The sequence below is a fragment of the Cupressus sempervirens genome, chromosome 11, assembly GCF_028749045.1.
Source record: "Cupressus sempervirens isolate cs-2001-9-10 chromosome 11, ASM2874904v1, whole genome shotgun sequence".
In the NCBI taxonomy this organism is placed as follows: Eukaryota; Viridiplantae; Streptophyta; class Pinopsida; order Cupressales; family Cupressaceae; genus Cupressus; species Cupressus sempervirens.
The window spans coordinates 269,455,040-269,473,209 of record NC_143128.1 but is presented as its reverse complement, the minus strand read 5'-3'; the positions used below and the strand labels follow the sequence as shown (position 1 = coordinate 269,473,209).

At 37.5% G+C, this 18,170-nt stretch overlaps 1 protein-coding gene across 3 annotated transcripts in view; it reads right to left on the bottom strand.

Moving 5' to 3' along the window:
- Nucleotides 1-17,748, bottom strand: part of LOC149529168 (RNA-binding (RRM/RBD/RNP motifs) family protein) — a 164,034-nt gene extending 146,286 nt beyond the window's left edge. For 2 of the 3 annotated variants that reach the window (XM_089810470.1, XM_089810468.1), the window contains exons 1-2: nucleotides 17,595-17,748; nucleotides 17,301-17,404 (exon numbers count right to left, since the gene is read on the bottom strand). The gene's annotated coding sequence lies outside the window, so the exon portion shown is untranslated. The remainder of the gene's footprint in view (nucleotides 1-17,300; nucleotides 17,405-17,594) is intronic. The other variant, XM_089810469.1, reaches the window with a different exon arrangement.
- Between the last annotated feature and the right edge of the window lie 422 nt (nucleotides 17,749-18,170).

Below are 18,170 nucleotides of genomic sequence, written 5' to 3'. Positions count from 1 at the left end.
TCTATCACATCTCAAACATTTAATCTTTACTCCATATTCATTTTAAACTCTATCCTTAAACAACTTAAACTTCTCAAATGCTTCAGTTTCTCTCTAAGAAATGCTATCCACATCATTCTAGTAAAATCATCAACAAGAATCATGTAATACCTTTCACCATAGAAAGCTCTTGTCTATGTGGGACCACTCAAATCTGTGTGTACAATCTCTAACTTCACAAATGCAGTAAATTTCTTGCTTCAAAATGAACTTTTCTTCTGCTTTGCCTTAACACATTCTTTGCATACCACATTAGTAGGCTTCACAATCTTAGGCAAATCTCTAACAACAAATGTAGTACTGATCTTCACAATGTTATCAAAGTTTATGTGACAAAACCTCTTATGCAATATCCAACTGTCACCCACCTTCACAACTAAGCCTGTCATCTCAAAAGGATTCAATTGAAAAACATTACCTCTTGTCCTTATACCAATACCAATCAGCTTACCATCTTTATCTTTGATAATGTATGTCTTTTCTGTGAATTGCAATTGATATCCCTTGTCAACTAGCTGTCCAACACTCAAAAGATTATGTTTCAAGCCATCAACAAAGTAAACATTATTAGTGTTAGTATTTCCATCAACTGTAATGGATCATTTTCCTATAATATGATAGGTTGCATTATTTCCAACACTAACAATTCCACCGTCATAGCTATTAAATTCAATGAACTTGTTCATATCTCCAGTCATATAATGAGAACAACCACTATTTATAATCCAGTCAGATTTCTTCTTTTCAACTTGTGATACTAATGCTCTTTCTTCTCTAACTTTTGCTTTTTCAAGACTTTCTTCCTTAAAAACAAAAAATCCTATTTCATCACTTTCACTCAAAATTCTTTCCACAAGCATATAATTTGCTCATCATCATTAGCAAATAGGCAATTCCTTGGCTTATAAGGCTTCTTCTTAAACTTTCTTACCCTTTTAGGGCACTTGGAAGAACAATGACCATATTCATCACATGTCCAACATTTAAAGATTTTCGTACCTTTAGGTTCTCTCTTGCTAAGCAAGGCAAGATGGCCTTCAATCTTCTTCTCTTCTATTTTTCCTCGACTACTACTAGCATAATCTCCACTTCTGCTTGCACTTCTTGTCAACATAGATCGAACACTTAATGCACTGAAACCAATCTAAATTCTAGGCATGTCTCATCCACACCTTAGTTGATTCCAATATTATCCCAAGAAGAGTCTCTATTGTGAAATTAGGTGTGCATGGAAGTATTTCTCCTATCATCTATGTTGTCTATTTATATGCAGGTGTCAAAGTCTTCAATAAATTTCCATACGACTTCATCTTCATCTTTTGTTTGATCACAAGCCTTAATTCCTGCAACAATCTCAGATAATCTTCCAAAATAACTTCTTACAAATTCATCTTCCACCATCTTAGCATCTTGAAAAAAACATATCCAATTATGTAGTCTAACCTTTCTATCATGCATATCACCTTCAAATGTAAACTCATCATGAGCTAGTTTTAAAGATTTTACCTAACTATACTCATTTTTAGGAAGAGCTATCATGAGTGCTTCTCTACCAAACATATTGCACACGAACTTTCTTTCTGAAGTTCAGTTCAAATCTCAAGCTTATTTTCATCAATCACATCCTTCTTGCTCTTAATGCTCAACCAACATCCTGGACACATGCATAGCAAATGTGTCTTCATTTTCACCTTCCAACTGTCATAATTAACTCCAAAAAACTTTGTACTTTCTTTCCTAAACTATGTCATAGATCTCCTTAAGTTGTTCAACTTTTTCTTCAAGGACCCGATGCTTTGGTACCTTTTGTTAGAAAGTAAAGTCCACCAAGATAACTGGGGAGGGGAATCAGTTATGTAATTAAAACAACTCTCCATATACTTATCAATTCCAAAACATGTAAACAGTAGATGCAACAAACATAGAAAGATCACCATACACAATAACACCAAATTCCTTAACTTAGAAACTCTTGATCAAAGGGAAAACTCTGATGGGGATGGTACCCACAAAATTATGTACTAATATATAATTTCCTTGTAAGAGGATGGACCCTTTTAGGAGACAATGAAGTACATTCAGTAAATATCACTGCCTGTTAGGAGACTTTGAATCTCTGTTAGGTGATTCCAACCTTATTAGGAGTTGTGTCAACCCAATTAGGAGTTGTAAAAGGCAGAAGGACCTATTGTCCAAACAGCTTCAGGGAAACACCACCGAATTCACTATCCAACTGGCCTTAGTATTATCCTTCTCAAAGTAATATAAGAATATAACTGTCCTCAACAACTTCTTTTCCAAATACAATCTCTTTGTTTGCTCACTGTGCCTCAACTGCACCAAACACTTCTCTAATCAAAAGATATTCAATATTAGGGTCACTAGATCTCACATACAAGTTCACATAATCACATCTCACAAATATCCGCACAATGCACACTCTACCTCAAGGAAAACATCTAGAGTTGGCTTTGAGGCTTTCCCAATTTACAATAATGATATAGGACCATCTTAAGATATTACATTTACACGTTTCATTATAATATTACACATTTTCACAATTACAAACAAATTGTCAGCTTATAATCTTTATAACTCTTCACTCAATGCTCACCAAATTCTATCTATGTTAGGAAATACAATCCAAACAGCAATAATTGCTATACAGAAACTATATCTGAACATGGTCCTCAATAAATCTCAAATAACCCTACACTCTCTTCATATTTTTGCATGCGCTCTTCACCATAGCATTACAACACTCTATGGAACATTATACCAAGTCCGCATAAGCTCAACTTCATTCCCTGATCCTCATGAAATCTTTGTTTGCTGCTCTATCAGTCTCAGAGAATAACAAGTTTGTTGACATCAATAACAAACTCTGTCATGAATGCAACACACAACCTCTTAATCTTCTCTCCAGCAATGCTAGGATACTCCCCCATAGGAATATTATCAGCATTCAAGCTAACAGAATTCGCCTGGACATACAAAGATTTGAAGAAGGCACCAATGGAATTATATGTACACAAAATACCCCTGGTGCACTGAGCAAGGCCAATGCAAAAAAGGTCACCGTATGAATAAAAACTATGCAGCAAAGGTACAAAAGGAAATTGCTAAGCTATCAGAGGCTAGAATTATTTTTAAAGTAAAGATGAGCGAGTGGGTCACCAATTGTTATCTCACTAAAGAGGGAAGTGAATCAGATCAGAATTTGTCTAGACTTTTGCTGCCTAAATGCAATCACAATTAATGACCCACTCCCAATCCCATTTACATATAGCATACTAGAGGAAGTGGTTGTACATGAAATAGACTCGTTCATGGATGGATTCTCCAATTACAACCACATTAAAATCACAGGGGAACATAAGCTAAAGTCGACCTTTGTGGTGGAACACAGAGTGTATGTGTATAATCGGATGCCATTCGGTTTATGCAACGCTCCTACAACCTTCTAGAGAATTATACTCCAAATTTTCAATAGAATCTCCATAGGAAGTTTTAAGGAATTCTTGGATGAGTGGTCAATATTCAGTGGAAAGGAAACCCATCTTACAGCATTATGAAAATGCATAGAGCGGTGTTGGAGGTCATGCATGGAACTTATAACCCAAAGAAGCGTCAGTTCATAGTTCCACAAGGCAAACTACTTAGCCACATTGTTTGTAAAGAGTTGAAGACTGACCCAGATGAAAAAAAAAAGTAATTATTGAGATGGAGGACCCAGAAGATGTAACAAGGGTTTAGTCTTTTTTGGGTCATGTGGGACACTATGTAGCCATACCCTTCGCCTTCTATGTAGACATTAAGTCTTGATGTACCTAGAGAATAAGCCAATCATAAAGGGGAGGACAAATGGCTACATCTACTCCAGGAATTCACCTTTACTACTAGTGTTGTGTGGACTGGCAAGAGCCACATTATGGTAAATCATTTATCAAGGATAAAATTAGGAGATCCAATAGAAGGGGTGAACAAAGACTTTCCAAACAATCACCTATTCTAAATAGCCATAATATCGTCTAGTATGAACATATTTGGAGGTACTTCTTTGTGGCCTCATTTCCACCTAAGATGCCACTAAATAAGTGAAGGAAGTTGGCTTTAAAAATTAACACATTTCAACTCATACAAGGGGTTGCTCTACAATATGGGACCAGACCACATTCTTCGTAAATGCTTTATAAAGCAAGAATTCCCAGCATGCTACAAGAGTCACATGAAGGCCCCGCAAGAGGGCACATAGGTCTCAATGCCACAGCCCGGAAGGTTTTACTCATTCAATTGTTGTGGCAAACACTACATACAGATGCAAAGGAAAGGGTGTTAGGACCTGACACTTGCCAAAAAACGGGGAAACCTCTCAAAAGAGACTTCATGCCCCTATTCACTTCGCAACGGCAGGAATTGTTTGAGAGATAGAGCTTAGATTTTGTGGGGCCGCTTACAAGTATAGCTAGATGTTGTAGGTACATTGTAGTAGCCACGAAATATCTAAGTGGGCAAAAGCTAGGGCACTTCCAGACAACACCGCAGTAAGTAGTGCATGGCTCTTATATAAACAAATTGTCACCAAATTAAGGATCCCTATATCAATTGCCAGTTATAGGGGAGTACACTTTACAAACCAAGTGATTTGGAATATCACCACAGAATTTTGCACATTTCACAATTGTCAAGCAACTAGTACCCACGAGCCAACATACAAGTTGAAGCCACTAATAAAGTACTGGTATCAAATATATACTAAACATGTGGGGTTAAAGGAGACTGGGAAGAGAGAATACCTGTAGTACTTTGGATGTATCAGAAGACTTAAAAAGAGACAATGGGGCACACCCCCTTCCAATTAATGTATGGGTACATCATACCCAACCTCAAAGTGGCAGTGGAGAATAGATGGGGGATGTTGACAGTCTGAAGATACAATTAATCAACAAGGAAAATTGGAGGAAAGAGGTATGATGATGCAATGGGGCATGGAGGTAGCCCAAAGCCGGAGAAAATCTAGCATGATAAGCATCTTTGCCGAATGAATTTCCAGCTAGGGTAGCTAGTTCTGAAATATAACGATCGGAACGAAATAAAACTAGATAAATTCAAACTTCGTTGGTAAGGACCCTACAAGATACAATAAGTAGAAGACAACAAGCTCTAACGACAAATCCATCAAGGAACCTATAAAGGGGTCTAAATTGAAAGCGTACTAGGAAAGGAAGATTCACAATGTCGAGATCAACATGTTGGGGTATGCCACCAAAGGTGATTAGATGATTATCCACCAAGGAACGATAAAAGATCCAAATTTCCATGAAGGAACTTATAAAGGGGTCTAAACTGAAAGCGTACTAAGGAAGATTCACCCTGTCGAGATCAACATGTTGGGCTACGCCATCGAAGGTGATTGGATGATTAGCCACCAAGGAACGATAGAAAATCTAGCATGATAAGCATCTTCATCGAATGAATTTCCAACTAGGGTAGTTAGTTCTAAAATATAACAACCAAAACGAAATAATACTAGGTAAATTCAAAGTTCGTTGGTTAAGACCCTACAAGATACGATAAGTAGAAGACAATCGGCTCTGACAACAAACCTATCAAGGAAACTATGAAGGGGTCTAAACTGAAAGCGTACTAGGAAAGGAAGATTCACATTGTCAAGATCAACATGTTGGGGTATGCCACCAAAGGTGATTGGATGATTAGCCACCAAGGAACAAGAGAATATCCAAATTAAACCCAAGAACCTTATAGGTTGGATGAGAACTAGGAGAAATCAATAATGGATCCTGAAGAATGATTAGTAAGAAAATACGTCGAAGGAATAACAGTTCCTAGAGTTCACAAAAACCTTACCAATGCTCTGTTAGGTCCTCCTACACTCCAAGTAAGGAGTAACGGCTTTTAGATATTAAGAGCACCCTATGGGGAAAGAAGAGAAGGATTCATTGCCTATTATATTGACAAAGAGGTAGAGGAAGACCAAGCAAGGAAGCAGGCAACCAAGGAGGATGGGTCAAAGGAAGGCTCAGAGGAAGAAATCAACTTGGAGGAGTATGGTGCAACTCTGGGACCACCCCGGAAGGCATTAGTAAAGATGGATGATTTATTCATTTGTGAAGGAGATGGCTTTATGAATGAAATAATCAAAAAGTGTTGAAACAAAGGGGAAGAAGCACCCTCCAAGAAGAAACCAAATGCTCTATGGCAGGTGATCCCTAACCTTGCAGAACCTCCAACAATGAATGGGGAAGAGACAATGTGGTACCAAAAATACGAAGGAAGGTATATGGATGAGAATTCTAAAGGAGTGAGACAACCCTCCCCCCCCCCCCCCACCTAGACAAAATCTTTGATCTTGAATGTTTGGGAACATGTGAAAATAAATGCTACCATACATACCCAAGCACTTGCATGTGGCAGTATTTGTCTAAAACAAGGAGAAAGGCTCAGAAAGGAAACCAAAGAATAGAATGGATTTCTCAATAAACCAAAATGTTGAGGCCAAGTAAATCAAAGGAATACTACACACAAGATGGGGATAAAAAGATGAAACTATGAGGAATAAAGAACCAAAGCAAAGTAAAAGATATGGAGACTTGCATAAAAGTACATTTACAAAAAATAATAAAAGGACAAATCAGAAAAATGGGAAAAAAGAAGCAAGGAAGACAAGGAAAGTATAATCAATAAGGGAGGACAAAGGTAGGAACTTCAAAAAGTGATTTTTCCTAATCTAAACCTAAACAGTGTTATTAAAATAAAAAACACAAGACATAAGGAGGAGTACAAGCAAGCCATACAAATGAAGCAAGGAGGAAGTTGTCGAGTTAGAATTCACAACCATACAAAGGAGTGATTACGGAGCCGATCGGACAAGTGGGAGGAAGGCAATACGATATGAATAGCTCCCCGACAAGAAGGACTTTGTACCATAGTTACACCACCCTGGAGGTGTGGGGCAGTGGAACGAGGGGACAAGTTTCTGAGACGAGCGAACAGAAGGGCCTTCATACAAGAGGGATTGTATATACAATACATAAGGTACTTAAAATGCTAGTTATGAAAAGATGTATTGCAATATAAGATATAAAGATGTAAAAGAATAAATACTTGAACATTGCATTGAACATAAATAGTCAAATCAGCAAATAGTCAACAAGTCCCCCCATCCTTGGCAGAGGTGGCAGAACCTGGTGGCGCCACTAGAGACGAGGGAACGGGTTTCCCAAATCACCGATGTGTCCCTGTCTCTGAAGCATGGAGCGCAAAGGTGGGGGACATGTCCCTGTGTTACTATGCTTCGTACGCACCATGTTGTGCAGTGGAAGCAAGTTAGCATACGCGCCAAAACAAACATCGTACAAAGACGACTGTGCGCATCCAAATAGTCAAAATCGTACACCTAGAGAAGAAGGCAATTATTGTACACAAACTACCCATATGGGCTACCTTGGCATACACCGTACGGGTGCAAGAAGGCAAAAATGCGAAGGAACAGCTCCACGTATAGTTTGTACCTCAAGAGAGAAGTTTGTACAATAGGAGAAAGCTCCTATATTTGGGAGAAAAAACCAGTACAAGGATTGTATGTCAACGAGGAAGCTTGCAAAGTCCCAGAGAATAGACATACGAATACGAGTACAGAGTTAAAACAAGGTTGATGGAAAGGAAGACTTGGAAGACTTAGCAAGGAACTAGAGAAACTAGTAGGGCTATTAAAGGCAATATATAGTGTGGTGAAGACAGTATCGAGAATCCTGAAAAGGACACAACCATAGACAATTATAAAGGAGGAAAGGGTAAACACCTATACATGAAACAAACTATGGCCTCTACAAAATTAAGGCACAAGGGTAAAAGCTCAAAGGAAAAGATTACAATTGTCAAAGTCACATTCGAAGGGGTCTCTAATGTAAAACACAGGAATTGATAGGAAGGCACAACAAACAATGATCATCCATTGAAAGTTGCATTATGGAAGGCTTAGGTGGACAAAACAATTTTCATTCCCAGTTTTTAGCTAAAAGAGTTTGACCAGTTTTAAGAACCATGGTGCATGGATATAATTAAAAACACAAATCTACCATACAATATTTGTAACAAGTGGTGGTAGTATGCTATTTCCCAAAAGACTTCACCAAAGTATTTGGGGTACCAAAATGAGGGCACCAGGTGACAAAATCTTGCTTTAAGATGAGCACAAGTGACAAGAAATAGTTGTTGGAGCTTATGTGCAAATAGGACCTCACAGTGAGGCAATGGGAAGGTATATGGAGTAAAAACAATAGCAAAGGGGTGAAGAATATTTTCATTGCCAACGCAAAATGAAGATGTATAGTGGCACTGGTAAAGGGCAAGCTTACAGAGGTAGCAAAACCTCAGGCATTGCCATCATAATGTTACCACAATTAAACAACCTGAGTTGTGGTAGAGTTCACAATTGGGCACAACTCTTATCAGATAGAATATAAGAGATCCTACAGCTGAAGCATAAGACATTTTATATGTCTCACAGTGCAATAGACCTAGTTTTGGGTCCACTTTGTACAAAAGTAGCACCATAGTATTCAGGTGAATCCATTCCAGCCAGTCAACTGGAGCCATATAAATTTGCTATGTCTTACTGCATACGCTTAGACAAGTTGCATCAAGGAATCTTGAGCCAAGGAAGAAGAGGATAAGACAGGATATTTCAACCAGTACTCATAGCACTAAGGAAGAGGACGAAAGTTCTGAGGAAAAGGAGGAAAATGATACCATTGCACAAGACACATCTTCCAGTTCAAATTCTGGTTCCAAAGAAAGGGGGGAGCTCCAATTGGCACCCACCAAAACTAGAGAAAAGATTATAGACGAAACATCGGAATACATTGAGTTTGTGTTGGTAGTGGGAGGGCTAATACTTGGACCTGTACTTGAAAGTTCATCGGAGGTATCTAATAGAGGAACAGAGCCAAAAAAGGCCATTGCACAGAGGGCAGTCCTACAAACCATAGTCGTACAGCCCCCAGTTGTACGTAACCTGGTTGTACAGATGGTAACAAGGAAGAAAATGGCAATAGGGACACTGGGCATAGTTGGCATGACTAGTATGATTGGCAAAATGATTGGGGCAGCCAAGATGGAGAAAGGGGTTGGCAACACATACTCCTTCCCAGATTGGGGGGTGAAGAGCATATCATTTAAGCCATCTCAACTCTTATTGATGGCAAATTTAGTTCCTATAGACCATATTCCCCATGCAAAGGTGGTAGACATTAGATCACATAAGAAAGTCACCCACACCATATAAATCACTACTTCCCAAGGGGTGGAGACAGCACAGCTCATTGCACTAGTAGTCACGCCAACAAGAGTATTGTCCGCCCAGGCCAACCCATTCATTCCTACTCTAGGACCATCACTTCATTCATCATCAGGCCCCCAAAAATTGAGGAGCATGCTATGGGAATGGATGCAAAGACCAAAACTAACACTGTGTTGGTCAAGTTTCAAATGCGAGTGGAAGAGATACTCCCACCCTCACCGACCTTGATAATAGGACGACCTAAGGATATGGATCACCAGCCAGAAACAAGAAGAATGGAGGTAGAGGGCCACGACGTAGGATATCTAAAGGGTGGAGCCACGGCAAGTACAGAAAGCATACTACCACTTAAAGACTCGGCACAAAGATTCCTAGCTGAATTAAAAGTCATGACTCCTGTCTCACAAAAAATGATCAAACAAGCAAAACAAGCAAACATGTGATCCGTAATCTCAACAACTGAATCACTGTTACAATTCATGGAGGGGTGTCATAAGGAATTTAAAAAGCCCCTTATAGAACATTGGTGGCCCAGTGCCCTACACAATCACTTCTTATGCCTCTAGCTAAAGCTTCTTGATTTGTATTTGCCTCCATTATGCTTCTTGTGGGTTTTTCCACAATTTGTTGCATCGGTGAGCAAATACCTCCCACACAACCTAAAGCTCCATGCCCCACTTACATCCTCCATAAGGACAAGATTGTCAATTTGCAGCACCTAAACCTTGAAACTATATAACACAAGATCAACTTGGGGATTATCATCAAACTTGTCCACGGGAAGTAAAAATAGAAGAGGTAAAAGACACTCAATTCTTCCAAACAATTTGGTTCCCCTTCTTTGCAACTGAACCAAACACTACTAAACAAAGACGCAATCTGATCTATGATACCCAATCCTGTTACAATGAAAAAAAAACGCAAGCCCTCAAAACCCATAAATTGTAACCACAAATCTAGAAAGGATCAATACCAAATTGAACAAGTAACTAGGCAAAAAAGATCCACTGTCACATCGTAATGTTCCCTTTTGGACTACCTTGCAATTTGCCCTAGACTCACAAATTCCATAAAACAGAGAACATGATATAATTAGAGATAACTTTACAAGAAAGGATGTAGAGCAAAAATCATCTTTGTTGAGAACCTACAAACATGTTACACAAATATTGATTCACAAGATCAACAATTACTAAGGTTAAAGAACATATATTCATTATTATCTTAGTCATGTAAAAAATCTAATTTATCGTTTAGGTTCAACCATAAAAGAGCTTGAAAAAAAATCTTCTACCCTAGGCCAAAGAGTGGGTATACTATCTTCTTGGCATCATGTGACCTTATACATCTCATATGCAGGGGTTAACCCAGTGAGGAACCTAATAGCCTTTCTCCCTCATCATGCAACCCTCATTCAGCCCCAACAACAAGACTCCCTTGCACTCATTCCAACAATCACACAAATTAGAGGTTGGGTGAGGGACTACAATGGGGTGCCCAAAGCAATCCTCTACCCTAAGCCCACGAGTGCATATAGCATCCCTCTTGGCCTCATGTAGCATTCTGCAATCTCATATAAGGTGTTGTACACAATGATGTGTCCTATAGCCATTCTCCCTCCTTGTATTCCCTTCCTCATCTTGCCATGATTGATTGTTTTTTAATATATTAAGCGCGCGCGCGCGCACGCACACATTAATAGATATAGATAGATAGATCACAATAAACAAGAATGTCACTGCCTACTACTTGATAGCAACTTTTGATCTGATCTTCATTGCTGTTAGGAAATTGCTAATGTTCTTTGATGGTCTTTCTTGGAGTCTTCTCTATCATGACCCTCTCTATATATATCTTAATAGCTTCATGAAGGTAAGTGTATGTTGGAAGTTGTCAACCCTCCAACAGAGGACACAACCCTTCATAAGCTATTGCTGCTTAATAAAACCATTATTTTGTTTTTGAACTAATCATTAGTCCCTGCAATAAATGTTAACTCTTAATTAAGACCACTGTTGCCTGCTTATGTATTCTAATCATTGTTTCCATTAATTGTTTAATTTCAAAAAAAAATGCCCTTAGCAGATTGCACCTTACCTCTTAAATATATGCCCTTTGTCTTGTCCAAAGGAAGTCAGCCCTAAAGCAAAAATAGTTTTAATTTTCTTCAGAGACCAATAAGTCAATTGGCATAGGCTTCTCTTATTATATCATTCATAATACAATGAGGGAGTCAACCCATTATTTTTGTTATTAACATTTTATTTGAACCCTAGGTTGGCTCTTCTCAATATTGTAGCCCTACTTTCTATATAAGTAATGGCAAGGGCATGAAAGTTTGCCCTTCCCAAAATTGCTTGTCCTCAAGCAATGATAGTTTAAACCAAATCTTTTCCAACAAAAGGAATCCTAAACTGGTCCTTGAAGATTTGTCATCTTTAGATCCTTCTTGTGATATATATATATTTGATTATCTTGTTTCAATGATTATGTATATCATTGATTTTTTTAACATTAAAGCAAGAACATGATTATGCAACTGAGGATTACAAGCATGACACATATCTATGCAATGTTCTAGAGAGAAGTCAAGTTGACATATTGCAATTTTTCTTGTTGATATTGGTTGGACAATTTGTTTTTAGATCTTGAAGATGTAAGGGTGTGACCACTACCAAATGTGCTCCTCCACACCAAAGATCCTTATTAAACCATCTTGATTTGAATTGTCCAATTAATTGTAACTGTTTGTTTATTGTCCTCACTTCTTTGATCAAATGCTTTTGAGATCTTCTTCATCAAAGCTTTTTCTTTTGTTTGGATTTCCTTCTTTTCCTTTTTCTTCTTTTGTCGCTTCCTTGACAAACAATGCCTCTAGATTGCATACTTGGCTTCTCTTGCACAAATTTGTCCTAGTCTCTATTTCTCTTTGCATTTGAAGCACAAATACTTCTTTTGAGGCTCTTCTAGCATACAAACATGACCATACTCCAATTTTGCCTTGCATTTGAATAATAAACTCGCTCTAAAGTTTTTTATCTTGAGCTCTAGGAAGAAACATTTTTTACATGTCTTCCTTATAAGAGGGTTGTCTCTTACTAATATATTTTCAAAGAAACATTTGCCCCTCCTCTTAGTGGCATCAGGTCATATAGCTTTTAGGATTGCATCTTGGAGAGTGGTAGGATCAAAGGCACTTTCTAGGCCTCAGATACACTTCAAAGTCCCTCAATAAACAGGTATGTCAGTCTCTTTTTAGTTATTCAGGGAGCAAAGACAAAGAGCCTTTGGAATTCTATCACATAGTCCTCTAAGATGTTGTCTTGCCTTAATTGGGTTAGTTCTTGGAAATACTTCCAAGATGCTTTTGACCAAATCTCTCAATGAGTTTGTTGATAGTCATCAAAAGATGTTATGTTTTGTGTTAATGTTTGATAGCTTATGTCGGATAAATTTATATATAATTATATGAGATATAATTGAAACATAAGTGTATGATAGAAATTAATATAATAATGATAGATATATATAAATTAATGATTAAATTTATTATTATATTAATTACCTGATTAACGAATAGACTCTTCATGGTTTATTCTCAATATAAATAAGAGATTGTTGTTATTTGGAACACACATGCCAAATATAAAGGCAGTGGTTGGTAAATTTGCATCAGTCCAAGAAAAACAACATTTTGATGGCCTTGTATGGTGCCACCAATCGTGAGCAATGCCTTCTAGATGGAGGATGGTGAATATGATGGCATCTTCCACCATAAGGTTATGTAGGCATCCAACTTTTGGACCCATGAATGTAGTGATGTTCCCTAATCCAACAAAATTAGGAAGAGCTATTTTGCCTACTTTGTGATGTAGGAATTTAGTCTACTGACCCCTTTCCCTTCTATCATTAATTCTTGATACAACCTCATGAAATTCTCTAAATGAAATGTTCCTCCTAGTTTCAAGATCAAGTCTTGAATGTGACTCGACAGGCTCCTCTAAGTTATCATTTTGTCCATTAATTTGTTTAGCTTCTAATATTTGACCCTTCTCTAGATACGAAATGGAGTTTATTTGTAGTTGTTGTTGATCTTAGTGAGCCTCTATTATCTTTAAAATGATTAGAATTTACATCCATCCCATTGGTATGGTTTGGTCTAGGATTATTGTTGTTCCTATTTTGGATGCCTTGGTGTAGTTGTATTCCTTCAATTTACTCCTTGAGGGCTTGGGTTGTTTTTTCAATGTGCTCCAAGAAAGCCCTCAATTCATTTCCCATTTTTTCATGCATTGTGTTGTTTAGGGAGGTGTTATGGACAAATATAAGTCTCTTATTTTCTCTTTCCAAGGCTCTTTGGGCTCTTTCGTTGAGCTGCATCTATTATCTTTTGTCCCTCAAGCTGGCAAAAATGGTGCTCTGATTACCAATTGAAATGTCCCCTTTTTGGGTTGCCCTATAAATTGTCCTAGACTCACAAATTCCATAAAACAAGGAACATAATATAGTAAGAGATATAACTTTACCCAAAAGAATAAAACAAGATAAATCCTTGTTGAGATCCTACACTCCTGTCAGATAAATATTGAAGATATAATTCATAAGATCAATCAATACTAGGGTTAAAGAACATATTCAAAATTACCTTAGTCAAATAACAAATCTAATTTATTGTTTGGGTGTCAAGTATAACAGAGCTTGGATAAAGAAACGTGATATGGTGCATAAAGCAATCCTCTATCCTAAGCCCAAGAACAAATATGCCATCACTCGTCTTTATGTGGCCTTTCACTACCTCATATGAGGTGGTGTTCCCAATGAAGAATCCTATAGCAATTCCCCCTCACCATGCCACCCTTATTCACCAACCTATGAGTGAGAATCCTTTAAATCCACCTCAATAAACACTTAATGTAAATGTTGGAGGAACTATAATAGGGTGCTTGAAGTGATCCTCTACTTGAGGCTCAAGAGCTATTATACTGTCCCTCTTGGCATCCTGTGGCCTTCTACCATCTCATATGAGGTGGTGTATCTAGTCGGGTGTCCTATAGCCACTAGCACTCCTTGTATTCCCTTCCTCACCTTTCCATTATCTATTGGTGCTATTTGGAATTCCATATTATTACTTGTCCAATATAGATATGTTATGTGTCAAATAGATATTATGTAAATATTGTGCATTATATTGCTGCATATATCAGGTGCGCACAGACACAGACATATATGAATATATCCATGCACACCACAATAAACAGGAATGCCACTGCCTACTAATCAGTGGCAACTTCTGATCTGATCTTGATTGTTGTTAGAAAATTGCTGATGTTCTTCAATGCTCTGTCTTGGTGTCTTCTCCATCATTAGATAGGTCCTTTTATATTCTGCTACCTTCTCAATAATAATCTTTATTTTATTTTCATACTAATCATTAGTCCCTGCAATTTTGTGCATTCTTCATTAAGATTGCTGCTGTCTGCTTATATAATCTAATCGCTGTAATTGTTCATTGTGTTTTTTTGCCCTTAAAGGATATCACCTTACCTCACAAAAATACGCCCTTTCTCTTTGCCCAAAGGAAGTTAGCCCTAAAGCAAAAATAGTTTTAGTTTGTTTTAGGCACCAACAGGTTGGTTGGCATTGGGTTTTCTTTTTATTTTATTCATAATACAATAGGGAGTCAACCCATGCTCTTTATTATTTCCACTTAGCCCTAAGTTGGCCCTTCTCAATTTTGCAGCCCTGCTTTCTATATAAGTAATGGGGGGGGCATGACACACATGCACTTGCAGAGAAAATAACATTGTTTGGGTGAAAAAAAGGTAGTTAGGGAGTCAAAAACACTCCAAATCTTACAAAGAACAAAATCTCTTAGTTCCAAACAAAATCCCTTTCTTCAGCCATGCATCAACCATTTGGAATTGAAGATGCAAAAAAACGTTTGGACGAACAAAGGAGCAGATAACTTAATTTCACATCAAGAGGTCCATCTACCTAAAGAAGTCAAGCTCATTCAAAACTAATTCAACATACTTTCCAACTACAGATTTAGATGCCTCCAAAACTAACCCAACAACACCCTCCTCTGACGGATGAAACCAAAGAAGCATCCAGCAAGTTGAAAGGGTTATACCCATTATAGGCAAAAAAAAAAAAAGGAACTACAAAATCCTCCATTTGAAAAGAACTGACACGCTGCATCCTTGGATTCATTGTGGGTCCCTTAAATACCTTTTGTTACCCAAGAAAGAGAAATGATCAAGACTTCCCTCACTACCATCAGCATTTAGCAACAAAGCCAACAGACTCCTGCAGCTTAAAAGTTTTAGACATAACCAGGGTTGGGCCATCCACTTTTCTAGGCACCTGTGAAAGCAGATGGTGCAACACTAATAAAAATCTTACATTTTCATAAGCACAATAAAGCAATCAACCCGACCTACAAATCATCAATTTACCATACTCCGCTTCAAAATCCACAGAATTGGGAGGTACCAAATGATTATGTTCCTTCACCTCTTCGTGCCAATTCCACGCTCTGTGAGGAACAGCTATTCAGGATTGATAAGATGAAAGATAGCCATCTCCCTTTTCTAACTCTCTTATACCAAAGCTGCAACTGATTTACTACTACAAATAATTAGTAAAAGGGTATTAAACGGGACTTGGTTGCCACAAGAAAAAGTAACCACAATGCAACAGATAAATCTTTAGAACTGTCCAATCTTGTTCAAACTTTTTATATATGTTGTAGTGCTCCTAGTAGCTTATCCACATGGTGTTATTGCTCAGATCTGAGCTAGCCTACCATGATGACCTTAGGAAGTATATTAGAAATTTGTATTTTCACAAGTTAAGCCTCTTCAATCAGTTAGAAGACAATTCTTCCCAACCATACACATCTCATCCTCATTCAGTACTCTATCATCAGTGAAAGCACAGAATGTGCTATTGCAAAGTCACTTTAGTTGATAAAGTTACTGAAGTACATGTATGAATTGGTTTTCTTTACTGAGTGCACAGCCTCTAAACGTTGAAGCAAACAAACAACTCTATACCAATAATATTTTTTGACTTTTGAGTCTTAATTATGAATAGCTTCCTTCACAAGTATAGAACCTGTCAGCCTCTGAGCATAAAGCAATTTCATGACAAGAATATTCTTTCTAAGAGGTTAACTGAAAGCATCACAATCAACTCTCCTCCCCACCCCCTCTCAGAGATTTAAAGCCAGATAATGTTACTAATGCATATGCCTTCTGCAAAAAAATTGGCAGGCACGATGCCTAGTCCTTACATCAGTTTGATGATTGCCAAAAAAAACTAGGAATCATGGTAGTTTAGAGTAATGATGAGAAAAGAAGTCAATGCATGCTTGTAGACATGTAAATATGAATGAACTTCGATGAGAAAAAAATCAATGTGTTCAGCATACATGATAAGTTCCATTTTCTACATAAGCTCGAAACCCAGAGAACAACATTTGAACAATACAGTCAAAACCAACGTACCATATGGTTGCAAAAAATTTATGCCAAGCCACCAAAGAGGAGTCTACAGGCAAGATGTGGATTAATGATTCGTATTGCGGTGAGACCAAGGTTCAGAACACTCCGGGTGCTTGACGAATCTCAGGACAAACATACTCTAGTCATAGGATGGTTGCTTTCCAATAGGACGGCTGTAAATAACATTCTCAAAATATAGAAAGAAAATTTTGCAGTGTTTTAAATATAAAAAAAACCTAGAAGAATAAGTTTGCCCGGTGAACTTTGAAAACGTCTCCCCGACGAAAAGAAAAATAAGTTAACCCAGTGAACTTTGAAGACGTCTCCCCAACAGGAAGAAGAAAACAAATGAAAAGAATACGGCACGAAGGAAATTTTGCAATAATAAAAATGTACGAAAATGAGAGTGGTAAAAAACTTGCAGCACTTACCTTGCACGTGAACTTTGTCGTGAACAACCGAAAACTTCAAGTGATCAACAGCAGAGAGATGGATAATAAGCTACTGCTACTTTTGTAAACTGTAGTTAATGATTCTGGCAGATTTTTAAAACCAAACTGAAGGTTAAGGCAACACATACAGCCTGCTCGGAAATTAAACCCTACTAAAGTCTATTCCGAAAACCACATTGCATAAGACAGAGCAAAATCTATCATGAATTCTAGTGTTCAGTATTTGTGTGCGAAGGAAGAAATTAGAAGTTTAAGAATTAAGGACCAACTTACGGGCATGGACAGGATCATCCGTGCACTCCCAGGGCCATGCTGAGGATAGGGCAACAAAAAGAATTAGTGATAGAATTGCAAGGTCTATTGAGAATGCAACCAAATGTCTTTTGGTTAGAAAGAAGGGGATTTTTAAGGAAAATAGACCGACCTTCATGAAAATCGCATATGGTGGAGCTACTTGAAAGAAACCAAAAAGTCGACAAAGTTGTTTTTTTCCTCTATAAAGGCATATGTCTTATATTTTATTTATTTTAAATTTTAAATTTTACATTTCTAATCTTATTTGAAGTGTAAATATTAAAAAGGAAAAAATATGGACGAAAACTTTTGGTGTAATATAGGACCTTTTGTCTTGTTCATTAGAGAACACAAGAACTCTTAATTAATTGAGAGTTTTGAGAAGGCATGTCCTTTCATTACAAAATTTGAGATTCCCTCTAACGAGATACAAAGTAGTAATGATAATTACATAGCCCTTAAGTTAAGAGATTTCATAATGCATTCCTCTTCACAACGAGTAATTACAATACATAACATTCTCAGCCATCCTTTTAGACTTATATATTTAGCTCT